This window comes from Piliocolobus tephrosceles, chromosome 21 (genome assembly GCF_002776525.5).
Source record: "Piliocolobus tephrosceles isolate RC106 chromosome 21, ASM277652v3, whole genome shotgun sequence".
Classification (NCBI taxonomy): domain Eukaryota; kingdom Metazoa; phylum Chordata; class Mammalia; order Primates; family Cercopithecidae; genus Piliocolobus; species Piliocolobus tephrosceles.
The window spans coordinates 37,572,409-37,583,469 of record NC_045454.1 but is presented as its reverse complement, the minus strand read 5'-3'; positions in this window follow the sequence as shown (position 1 = coordinate 37,583,469).

Genomic DNA, 11,061 nt, shown 5'->3' with positions numbered 1-11,061 from the left:
CCTTTTTATGACTGCGTAATACTCCATGGTGTATATGTACCACATTTTGTTTAACAGTCTATCACTGATAGGCATTTGGGTTGATTCCATGTGTTTGCTATTGTTTCACTGTCATTTCATGTCACTTATTCATATGAAGAATTGAAGAAGCATCCAGTTTTTTTTTTGAGACAGAGTCTCACTCTTTTGCCCAGGCTGGAGTGCAGTGGCGTGATCTCGGTTCACTGTAACCTCCACCTCCTGGATTCAAGTGATTCTCCTGCCTCAGTCTCCTGAGTGGCTGGGATTATAGGCTCCTGCAACCACGCCTGGCTAGTTTTTGTATTTTTAGTAGAGACAGGGTTTCACGATGTTGGCCAGGCTAGTCTTGAACTCCTGACTTGAGGTGATCCACCCTCCTCGGCCTCCCAAATTATTGGGACTACAGGCATGAGCCACTGTGCCTGGCTGCATCCAGCTTTTTAAAAATGCTGGAATTTAGTTCAAATAACTTCACTTGCTGTTAATGGAAGCAACAAGTCCAACACAGGATGTTAAATTTTCATGATTCAGTGATTACTCCACTCTGGGATGCAGTAGAAGTGATAATTGCCATTGAGTTTATAGATTTCCACACCACACAAGCCCACATCAAAATATGAAGCAGAGTACTGCACATCACGGCCGGGCGCAGTGGCTCACGCCTGTAATCCCAGCACTTTAGGAGGCCAAGGTGGGTGAATCACTTCATGTCAGGAGTTTGGGACTAGCCTGGTCAACATATGGAAACCCCATCTCTACTAAAATTGCGAAAATTAGTTGGGCATGGTGGCGCATGCCTGTTGTTCCAGCTACTTGGGAGGCTGCGGCAGTAGAACTGCTTGAACCTGGGAGGTGGAGTTTAGAGTAAGCTGGGATTATGCCACTGCACTCCAGCCTGGGCAACAGAGTGAGACTCCATCTAAAAAAAAAAAGTAGGTAGTTGGAATCATTTTAAAACAAAACAAGGAGGGCGGAGCAAGATGGCCAAATAGAAACAGCTCCAGTCTCCAGCTCCCAGCGCAAGCAACACAGAAGACAGGTGATTTCTGCATTTTCAACTGAGGTACCAGTACAGTGAGGTACGCTCTAGTGTACCTCCTAGTGAGGTACACTAGGGAGTGCCGGACAATCGGTGCTGGTCAGCTGCTGCAGCCTGACCAGGGAGAGCTGAAGCAGGGAGAGGCATCGTCTCACCTGGGAAGCGCAAGGGGGAAGGGAATCTCTTTTCCTAGCCAGGGGAACCGAGACACACAACACCTGGAAAATTGGGTAATGCCCCCCTCAATACTGTGCTTTACCAAGGGTCTTAGCAAATGGCACATCGGGAGATTATATCCCACACCTGGCTGGGAGGGTCCCATGCCCACGGAGCCTCCCTCACTGCTAGCACAGCAGCCTGCAATCTAACTGCAAGGCAGCAGCGAGGCTGGGGGAGGGGCGCCCGCCATTGGTGAGGCTTAAGTAGGTAAACAAAGCCGCTGGGAAGCTCAAACTGGGTGGAGCCCACAGCAGCTCAAGGAGGCCTGCCTGCCTCTGTAGACTCCACCTCTGCCTGTCTGGGGACAGGGCACAACTAAACAAAAAGCAGCAGAAACCTCTGCAGATGCAAACAACCCTGTCTGACAGCTTTGAAGAGAGCAGTGGATCTCCCAACACGGAGACTGAGATCTGAGAACGGACAGACTGCCTGCTCAAGTGGGTCCCTGAACCCTGAGTAGCCTAACTGGGAGACATCCCTCACTAGGTGCAGACCAACACCCCACACCTCACAGGGCAAGGTACGCCCCTGAGACGAAGCTTCCAAAGCAAGAATCAGACAGCAACACTCGCTGTTCAGCAACATTCTATCTTCTGCAGCCTCTGCTGCTGATATCCAGGCAAACAGGATCTGGAGTGGACTCAAGCAATCTCCAATAGACCTACAGCTGAGGGTCCTGACTGTTAGAAGGAAAACTAACAAACAGGAAGGACACCCACACCAAAACCCTATCAGTACGTCACCATCATCAAAGACCAAAGGAAGATAAAACCGCAAAGATGGGGAAAAAGCAGGGCAGAAAAGCTGGAAATTCAAAAAATAAGAGCGCATCTCCCTCTCCAAAGGAATGCAGCTTATCACCAGCAACGGATCAAAGCTGGACAGAGAATGACTTTGACAAGTTGAGAGAAGAAGGCTTCAGTCCATCAAACTTCTCAGAGCTAAAGGAAGAATTACGTACCCAGCGCAAAGAAACTAAAAATCTTGAAAAAAGAATGGAAGAATTGATAACTAGAATAATTAATGCAGAGAAGGCCATAAACGAACTGACAGAGATGAAAACCATGACACGAGAAATACGTGACAAATGCACAAGCTTCAGTAACTGACTTGATCAACTGGAAGACAGTATCAGCAATTGAGGATCAAATGAATGAAATAAAGCGAGAAGAGAAATCTAAAGAAAAAAGAGGAAAAAGAAATGAACAAAGCCTTCAAGAAGTATGGGATTATGTGAAAAGACCAAATCTATGTCTGATTGGGGTGCCTGAAAGTGAGGGGGAAAATGGAACCAAGTTGGAAAACACTCTTCAGGATATCATCCAGGAGAACTTCCCCAACCTAGTAAGGCAGGCCAACGTTCAAATTCAGGAAATACAGAGAACACCACAAAGATACTCCTAGATTAGAGCAACTCCAAGACACATTTGTCAGATTCACCAAAGTTGAAATGAAGGAAAAACTGTTAAGGGCAGCCAGAGAGAAAGGTCGGGTTACCCACAAAGGGAAGCCCATCAGACTAACAGCAGGTCTCTCAGCAGAAACTCTACAAGCCAGAAGAGAGTGGGGGTCAATATTCAACATTCTTAAAGAAAAGAATTTTCAACCCAGAATTTCATATCCAGCCAAACTAAGTTTCAAAAGTGAAGGAGAAATAAAATCCTTTACAGACAAGCAAATTCTTAGAGATTTTGTCACCACCAGGCCTGCCCTACAAGAGACCCTGAAGGAAGCACTAAACATGGAAAGGAACAACTGGTACCAGCCATTGCAAAAATATGCCAAAATGTAAAAACCATAGATGTTAGGAAGAAACTGCATCAACTAATGAGCAAAATAATATCACAATGCAGGATCAAGCTCACACATAACAATATTAACCTTAAATGTAAATGGACTAAATGGTCCAATTAAAAGACACAGACTGGCAAATTGGATAGAGTCAAGACCCATCAGTTTGCTGTATTCAGGAGACCCATGTCACATGCAGAGACACACATAGGCTCAAAATAAAGGGATGGAGGAAGATCTACCAAGCAAACGGAGAACAAAAAAAAGCAGGAGTTGCAATCCTAGTCTCTGATAAAACAGACTTTAAACCATCAAAGATGAAAAGAGACAAAGAAGGCCATTACATAATGGTAAAGGGATCAATTCAACAGGAAGAGCTAACTATCCTAAATATATATGCACCCAATACAGGAGCACGCAGATTCATAAAGCAAGTCCTTAGAGACTTACAAAGAGACTTAGACTCCCATACAATAATAATGGGAGACTTCAACACCCCACTGTCAACATTAGACAGATCAACGAGACAGAAAGTTAACAAGGATATCCAGGAATTGAACTCAACTCTGCACCAAACAGACCTAATAGACATCTACAGAACTCTCCACCCCAAATCAACAGAATATACATTCTTCTCAGCACCACATCACACTTATTCCAAAATTGACCACATAATTGGAAGTAAAGCACTCCTCAGCAAATGTACAAGAACAGAAATTATAACAAACTGTCTGTCAGACCACAGTGCTGTCAAACTAGAACTCAGGACTAAGAAACTCAATCAAAACCGCTCAACTACATGGAAACTGAACAACCTGCTCCTGAATGACTACTGGGTACATAACGAAATGAAGGCAGAAATAAAGATGTTCTTTGAAACCAATGAGAACAAAGATACAACATACCAGAATCTCTGGGACACATTTAAAGCAGTGTGTAGAGGGAAATTTATAGCACTAAATGCCCACAAGAGAAAGCTGGAAAGATCTAAAATTGACACTCTAATATCACAATTAAAAGAACTAGAGAAGCAAGAGCAAACACATTCAAAAGCTAGCAGAAGGAAAGAAATAACTAAGATCAGAGCAGAACTGAAGGAGATAGAGACACAAAAAACCCTCCAAAAAATCAATGAATCCAGGAGTTGGTTTTTTGAAAAGATCAACAAAATTGATAGACTGCTAGCAAGACTAATAAAGAAGAAAAGAGAGAAGAATCAAATAGACACAATAAAACATTATAAAGGGGATATCACCACTGACCCCACAGAAATACAAACTACCATCAGAGAATACTATAAACACCTCTAGGTAAATAAACTAGAAAATCTAGAAGAAATGGATAATTTCCTGGACACTTACACTCTCCCAAGACTAAACCAGGAAGAAGTTGAATCCCTGAATAGACCAATAGCAGGCTCTGAAATTGAGGCAATAATTAATTGCCTACCAACCAAAAAAAGTCCAGGACCAGACGGATTCACAGCTGAATTCTACCAGAGGTACAAGGAGAAGCTGCTACCATTCCTTCTGAAACTATTCCAATCAATAGAAAAAGAGGGAATCCTCCCTAACTCATTTTATGAGGTCAACATCATGCTGATACCAAAGCCTGGCAGAGACTCAACAAAAAAAGAGAATTTTAGACCAATCTCCCTGATGAACATCGATGCAAAAATCCTCAATAAAATACTGGCAAACTGAATCCAGCAGCACATCAAAAAGCTTATCCACCATGATCAAGTGGGCTTCATCCCTGGGATGCAAGGCTGGTTCAACATATGCAAATCAATAAATGTAATCCAGCATATAAACAGAATCAAAGACAAAAACCACATGATTATCTCAATAGATGCAGAAAAGCCCTTTGACAAAATTCAACAGCCCTTCATGCTAAAAACTCTCAATAAATTCGGTATTGATGGAACGTATCTCAAAATAATAAGAGCCATTAATGACAAACCCACAGCCAATATCATACTGAATGGGCAAAAACTGGGAGCATTCCCTTTGAAAACTGGCACAAGACAGGGATGCCCTCTCTCACCATTCCTATTCAACATAGTGTTGGAAGTTCTGGCTAGTGCAATCAGGCAAGAGAAAGAAATAAAGGGTATTCAGTTAGGGAAAGAAGAAGTCAAATTGTCCCTGTTTGCAGATGACATGATTGTATATTTAGAAAACCCCATCATCTCAGCCCAAAATCTCCTTAAGCTGATAAGCAACTTCAGCAAAGTCTCAGGATACAAAATTAATGTGCAAAAATCACAAGCATTCTTATACACCAGTAACAGACAAACAGAGAGCCAAATCATGAATGAACTTCCATTCACAATTGCTTTAAAGAGAATAAAATACCTAGGAATCCAACTTACAAGGGATGTAAAGGACCTCTTCAAAAAGAACTACAAACCACTGCTCAGTGAAATAAAAGAGGACACAAACAAATGGAAGAACATACCATGCTCATGGATAAGAAGAATCAATATCGTGAAAATGGCCATACTGCCCAAGGTAATCTATAGATTCAATGCCATCCCCATCAAGCTACCAATGAGTTTCTTCACAGAATTGGAAAAAACTGCTTTAAAGTTCATATGGAACCAAAAAAGAGCCCGCATTGCCAAGACAATCCTAAGTCAAAAGAACAAAGCTGGAGGCATCATGCTACCTGACTTCAAAGTATACTACAAGGCTACAGTAACCAAAACAGCATGGTACTGGTACCAAAACAGAGATATAGACCAATGAAACAGAACAGAGTCCTCAGAAATAATACCACACATCTACAGCCATCTGATCTTTGACAAACCTGAGAAAAACAAGAAATGGGGAAAGGATTCCCTATTTAATAAATGGTGCTGGGAAAATTGGCTAGTCATAAGTAGAAAGCTGAAACTGGATCCTTTCCTTACTCCTTATAGGAAAATTAATTCAAGATGGATTACAGACTTAAATGTTAGACCTAATACCATAAAAATCCTAGAATAAAACCTAGGTAATACCATTCAGGATATAGGCATGGGCAAGGACTTCATGTCTAAAACACCAAAAGCAATGGCAACACAAGCCAAAATTGACAAATGGGATCTAATTAAACTAAAGAGCTTCTGCACAGCAAAAGAAACTACCATCAGAGTGAACAGGCAATGTACAGAATGGGAGAAAATTTTTGCAATCTACTCATCTGACAAAGGGCTAATATCCAGAACCTACAAAGAACTCAAACAAATTTACAAGAAAAAAAAAAAACCCATCAAAAAGTGGGCAAACGATATGAACAGACATTTCTCAAAAGAAGACATGCATATAGCCAACAGACACATAAAAAAATGCTCGTCATCACTGGCCATCAGAGAAATGCAAATCAAAACCACAATGAGATACCATCTCACACCAGTTAGAATGGGAATCATGAAAAAGTCAGGAAACAACAGGTGCTGGAGAGGATGTGGAGAAATAGGAACACTTTTACACTGTTGGTGGGATTGTAAACTAGTTCAACCATCATGGAAAACAGTATGGCGATTCCTCAAGGATCTAGAACTAGAAGTACCATATGACCCAGCCATTCCATTACTGGGTATAAACCCAAAGGATTATAAATCATGCTGCTATAAAGACACATGCACATGTATGCTTATTGCAGCACTATTCACAATAGCAAAGACTTGGAATCAACCCAAATGTCCATCAGTGACAGACTGGATTAAGAAAATGTGGCACATACACACCATGGAATACTATGCAGCCATAAAAAAGGATGAGTTTGTGTCTTTTGTAGGGACATGGATGCAGCTGGAAACCATCATTCTCAGCAAACTATCGTGAGAACAGAAAACCAAACACCGCATGTTCTCACTCATAGGTGGGAACCGAACAATGTGATCACTTGGACTCAGGAAGGGGAACATCACACACCAGGGCCTATTATGGGGAGTGGGGAGGGGAGAGGGATTGCACTGGGAGTTATACCTGATGTAAATGATGAGTTGATGGGTGCAGCGCACCAACATGGCACAAGTATACATATGTAACAAACCTGCACGTTGTGCACATGTACCCTAGAACTTAAAGTATAAAAACAAAAGGAAAAATAAATAATAATAATAATAGTAAAAGAAGACTGTGTTATCACCCAGAAATCCTGGACTTTGAGCTGGCTGGAGGGAGCAGATGGAATTTGGATTTGATTTGGCCTCTTGACTGATCTCTGCTTTCAGAACAGACCCCATGGTCACATTCCAGCTCCTGTCACTCTGCTAATGTCTTTCATTACCGTTACCATCTGACTTGCACTTATGCAACCCAACTGGAGCCACCTTCCTCTTGATCCCATTCTGGAGCCACCTTCCTCTTGCTTCCTTTCACTAAGATGTCCCAATGGGCCATGTTGCCCAACCCAGATACAAGGTGACCACTCACTTCCCCTTTCAGAAGCCGCCCCTTGTCCGTTTCTCTCTACCAGGCCTTGCCCTCTGAGTTAGACCTGCTCTTCCCTTTGGGGGATGTGGCCTCAGTGTGTTCATTTGTCAATGGCAAGATTGATGGGCATGTGCACAAGGGCAGTGGGACGGTGCACAGGACATAGTAGTACAGAGCCTGGTGCAGAAGCTGCTCTCAGGTGGGAGCCACCATCCTGATGGACAGTTAGGGTCACCTCTGCTCCTCTGCGGGCTGCTGAGAAGGGAAGGTTCCTATGTGCAGACCCTCTTCCATGAGAGGAACTGAAGTCTGGGTGGACCAGCCAGAACATGAAAGGATTTGGGGACCAGCCCTAGCGCATGTCCTGAGGCCACACTGCTGCCCACAAACTACCCTTGTGGAGCCCACTCCATATGACTCTCTGGGCTGGAACCACTCTCAGGACTAGAATACATTTTCTCTCAAGTCAAAACGGACCTCTCTGTTGCCAGACAGTGTCTTCTTCCTTTGCCTTGGAAGGCACCCTTGGGGCTTAGAGATGTCCCTGATATAGAAGGAACAGGAGGAAGCAGAGCTTCCATTTATCCATGCAGAGTCTAGACACTGTTTACTGCAGAGGCTGCACCACCTCCAGAGGCTGCAGGCCAACCTGATTCTCCTTCGTATCAGAATCAATAGGATATATCCCTATCTATATTCATATCTATTTATCTATCTAGAAAGGGAGGTAGAGTGAATAGGGAATTTATTACGGCGATCGCCTCATGTGATTAGGGAGGCTGAGAACTTCTACAAGACACTCTCTGTAAGTTGGAGAACTAGGGATGCCTGGTGGGGTAGTTGCATCTGAGTCGAAAGGCCTGAGAACCTGGAGTTCTCAAGTCCAAACGCAGGAGAAGGTGGATGTCCCAGCTCCAGAACAGAGAGCAAATTCACCCTCTGCCTTTAGTTCTATTCATGGAGTTGCAGCAAACTCCTTCAAAGAGTGACTTATACTTGCAGAGTCAAAGATTTCTTTTCCCACTCCACATAGGCTTTCTGATTCCTCTAAGGGGAGTGATGCTTTATGAACGAGTGGGTGAGTGGGGAGGCAGAGGACCAGTGGGCCTCTAGGACTCTGCTACACCTGTGTATGTAATTCTAAAAGCATACTCAGGGCTGTGCGCAGTGACTCACGCCTGTAATCCCAGCACTTTGGGAGGCCAAGGCAGGCGGATCATGAGGTCGAGAGTTTGAGACCAGCCCGGCCAATATGGTGAAACTCCATCTCTACTAAAAAATACAAAAATTAGCCAGGCGTGGTGGCGCGCGTCTGTAGTCCCAGCTACTCGGGAGGCTGAAGCAGGAGAATCGCTTGAACCTGGGTGGCAGAGGTTGCAGTGAGCCGACATCTTGTCACTGCACTCCAGGCTGGCAACAGAGTGAAACTCCATCTAAAAAAAATAAAAATAAAAATAAATAAACAAAAAAAAACACAACAAAGCATACTCAGGCCTGGTCTTTTCATTGGTTGCTGTGGGGCCTCCTTCCTCTCTTGAATGTGAAGAAGGCTCCACTGGACAGTTTGGGGAGAACAGACTCCAAAGTGTCTGGATTATTAGTTTGTCTCTGTGTTTGTGTGTTTGTGTGTGTGTGTGTGACAGAGAGAGAGAGAGGATGTGTGTGGGTGTGTGATTGTAGGTGTGTGTTTGACTGTGTGCATCTGTGGGACTGCATTCACAGCACGTGCAAGTGTGTTTGTGAGTGTATGTAATTGTGTGCATGGGCGGCTGTGATCATGTGTGCATATATGTCTGTATTACACCCTGTGTTGGTGACTGCGACTGAGTGTCTGAGTGTGGTGTGCATATGTGAGTGTGTGCATGTTGTTGTCACTGAGCCACTGTAGCTGTCTGCACCAGACTGTGTTCCTATTCATGGCTGGACCCACTATCAGAGCCAATATTCTTGTCCCCAGGCCTGACCCTTTCAGGGCAGGCAGCAGATTCTCATGCCCTTGACCCTAGGTCTAGCCCTTGCAGTGCAGGCAGCACGTTCTCATGCCCTTGATCCCATTTCTCACCCTTGCAGTACAGGAAACACATTCTCACGCCCTTGGAAGCAGCCGTCAATAATGGGTGGTGAGTATCGGTGGGTAGGTGCCCCAGCTCCTTTACCCTGAGTGGGATGTCTCTGAGGTGCATGTTCTATGCTGTCTCCCAGAGGTGCCATGCAAGGCTGAGCCTTGGCTGCCCATGGTGGAAACTATTTTAAATAAGTTCCTTTTAATTGCTACATTTCCTTTCCTGTCTCAGTTTTCAGCTGTCCCACTGGTGTTTCCTGGACTTACCTCCCAAACAAACAACTGGCAGTTGAAATTTGGCCGCCTCTAAATAAATTATTTGCACTTCAATCCTTGCATCAGAGTCTACTTCCAGGAAACCCAAACTAAGACATGCATGTCTGCTGGCTTCTCCAGTCTCAATAGGCTTATCATTGTGCTCTTTGTACTGAAGAGGAACATGAGACTCAGAGAAGACAAGTCACTTGGCCAAAGTCACACAGCTGATTAGTGGCAGGCCCAGGTTTCGCCATGGGTCATCTAATCCTAAGCTTGGTGCTTGCTCCTCTCCTGAGAGACTCCACCCTACTAAAGACCAGAGGAAACAACATAGGAAGTTTGAAGCCATCAAAGTCTCTGCTGCCTGTGCCAGAGGGAACCAAGGCTCCTAGCTGGAGTCTGTGTCCTTGTCCTGTCATTAGAGTAAAAATGGCATGCACATGCTTGTGGCTGATCATGTGCCAGGGAATGCTGTTGTAAGCACTTTACTCTTTTCAACTCACTTAATTTTTACAACAACCTTGCTATGACTTCAGGCAAGAAAACTGAGGCACAGAGAAGTGAAGAGACTGGCCCAAATTCACACAGCTGGTTGATAGTTGAACCAAGCAGCCTGTACCTAGAGTCCCTGTTCTTTACCATGACACTATCTGGCTTCTCACAAGTCATATAGATGGAGTTCTAATACATGTCAGGCATGATGCTAAGCAATTTCTTTTCTTTGTTTGTTTTTGTTTTTGAGACAGTGTCTAGCTCTGTCACCTAGGCTGGAGTGCAGTGGTACAATCTCGGCTTACTGCGTCCTCCGCTTTCTGGGTTCAAGTGATTCTCCTGCCTCTGCTTCCAAAGTAGCAGTGATTACAGGCATGCTCCAACACCCCTGGTGAAATTTTGTATTTTTAGTAGAGATGGGGTTTCACCATGTTGGCCAGGCTGATCTCAAACTCCTGACCTCAGGTGATCCATCTGCCTTGGCCTCCCAAAGTGCTGGGATTACAGGCGTGAGCCACCGTACCCGACCAGCAATTTCTTTTAAAATATAATTTGTAATTATATATAATGTGATATATGATACATGATATATGATATAAATTATATAATATATCATATATAATATGTATGTATTAAATATATGTATATATGTATATATTATATGTGCATATAATATATACTATGTAGATATGTATATATTACATATGCATATAATATATACTATGTAGATATGTTTATATTACATATGTATATAA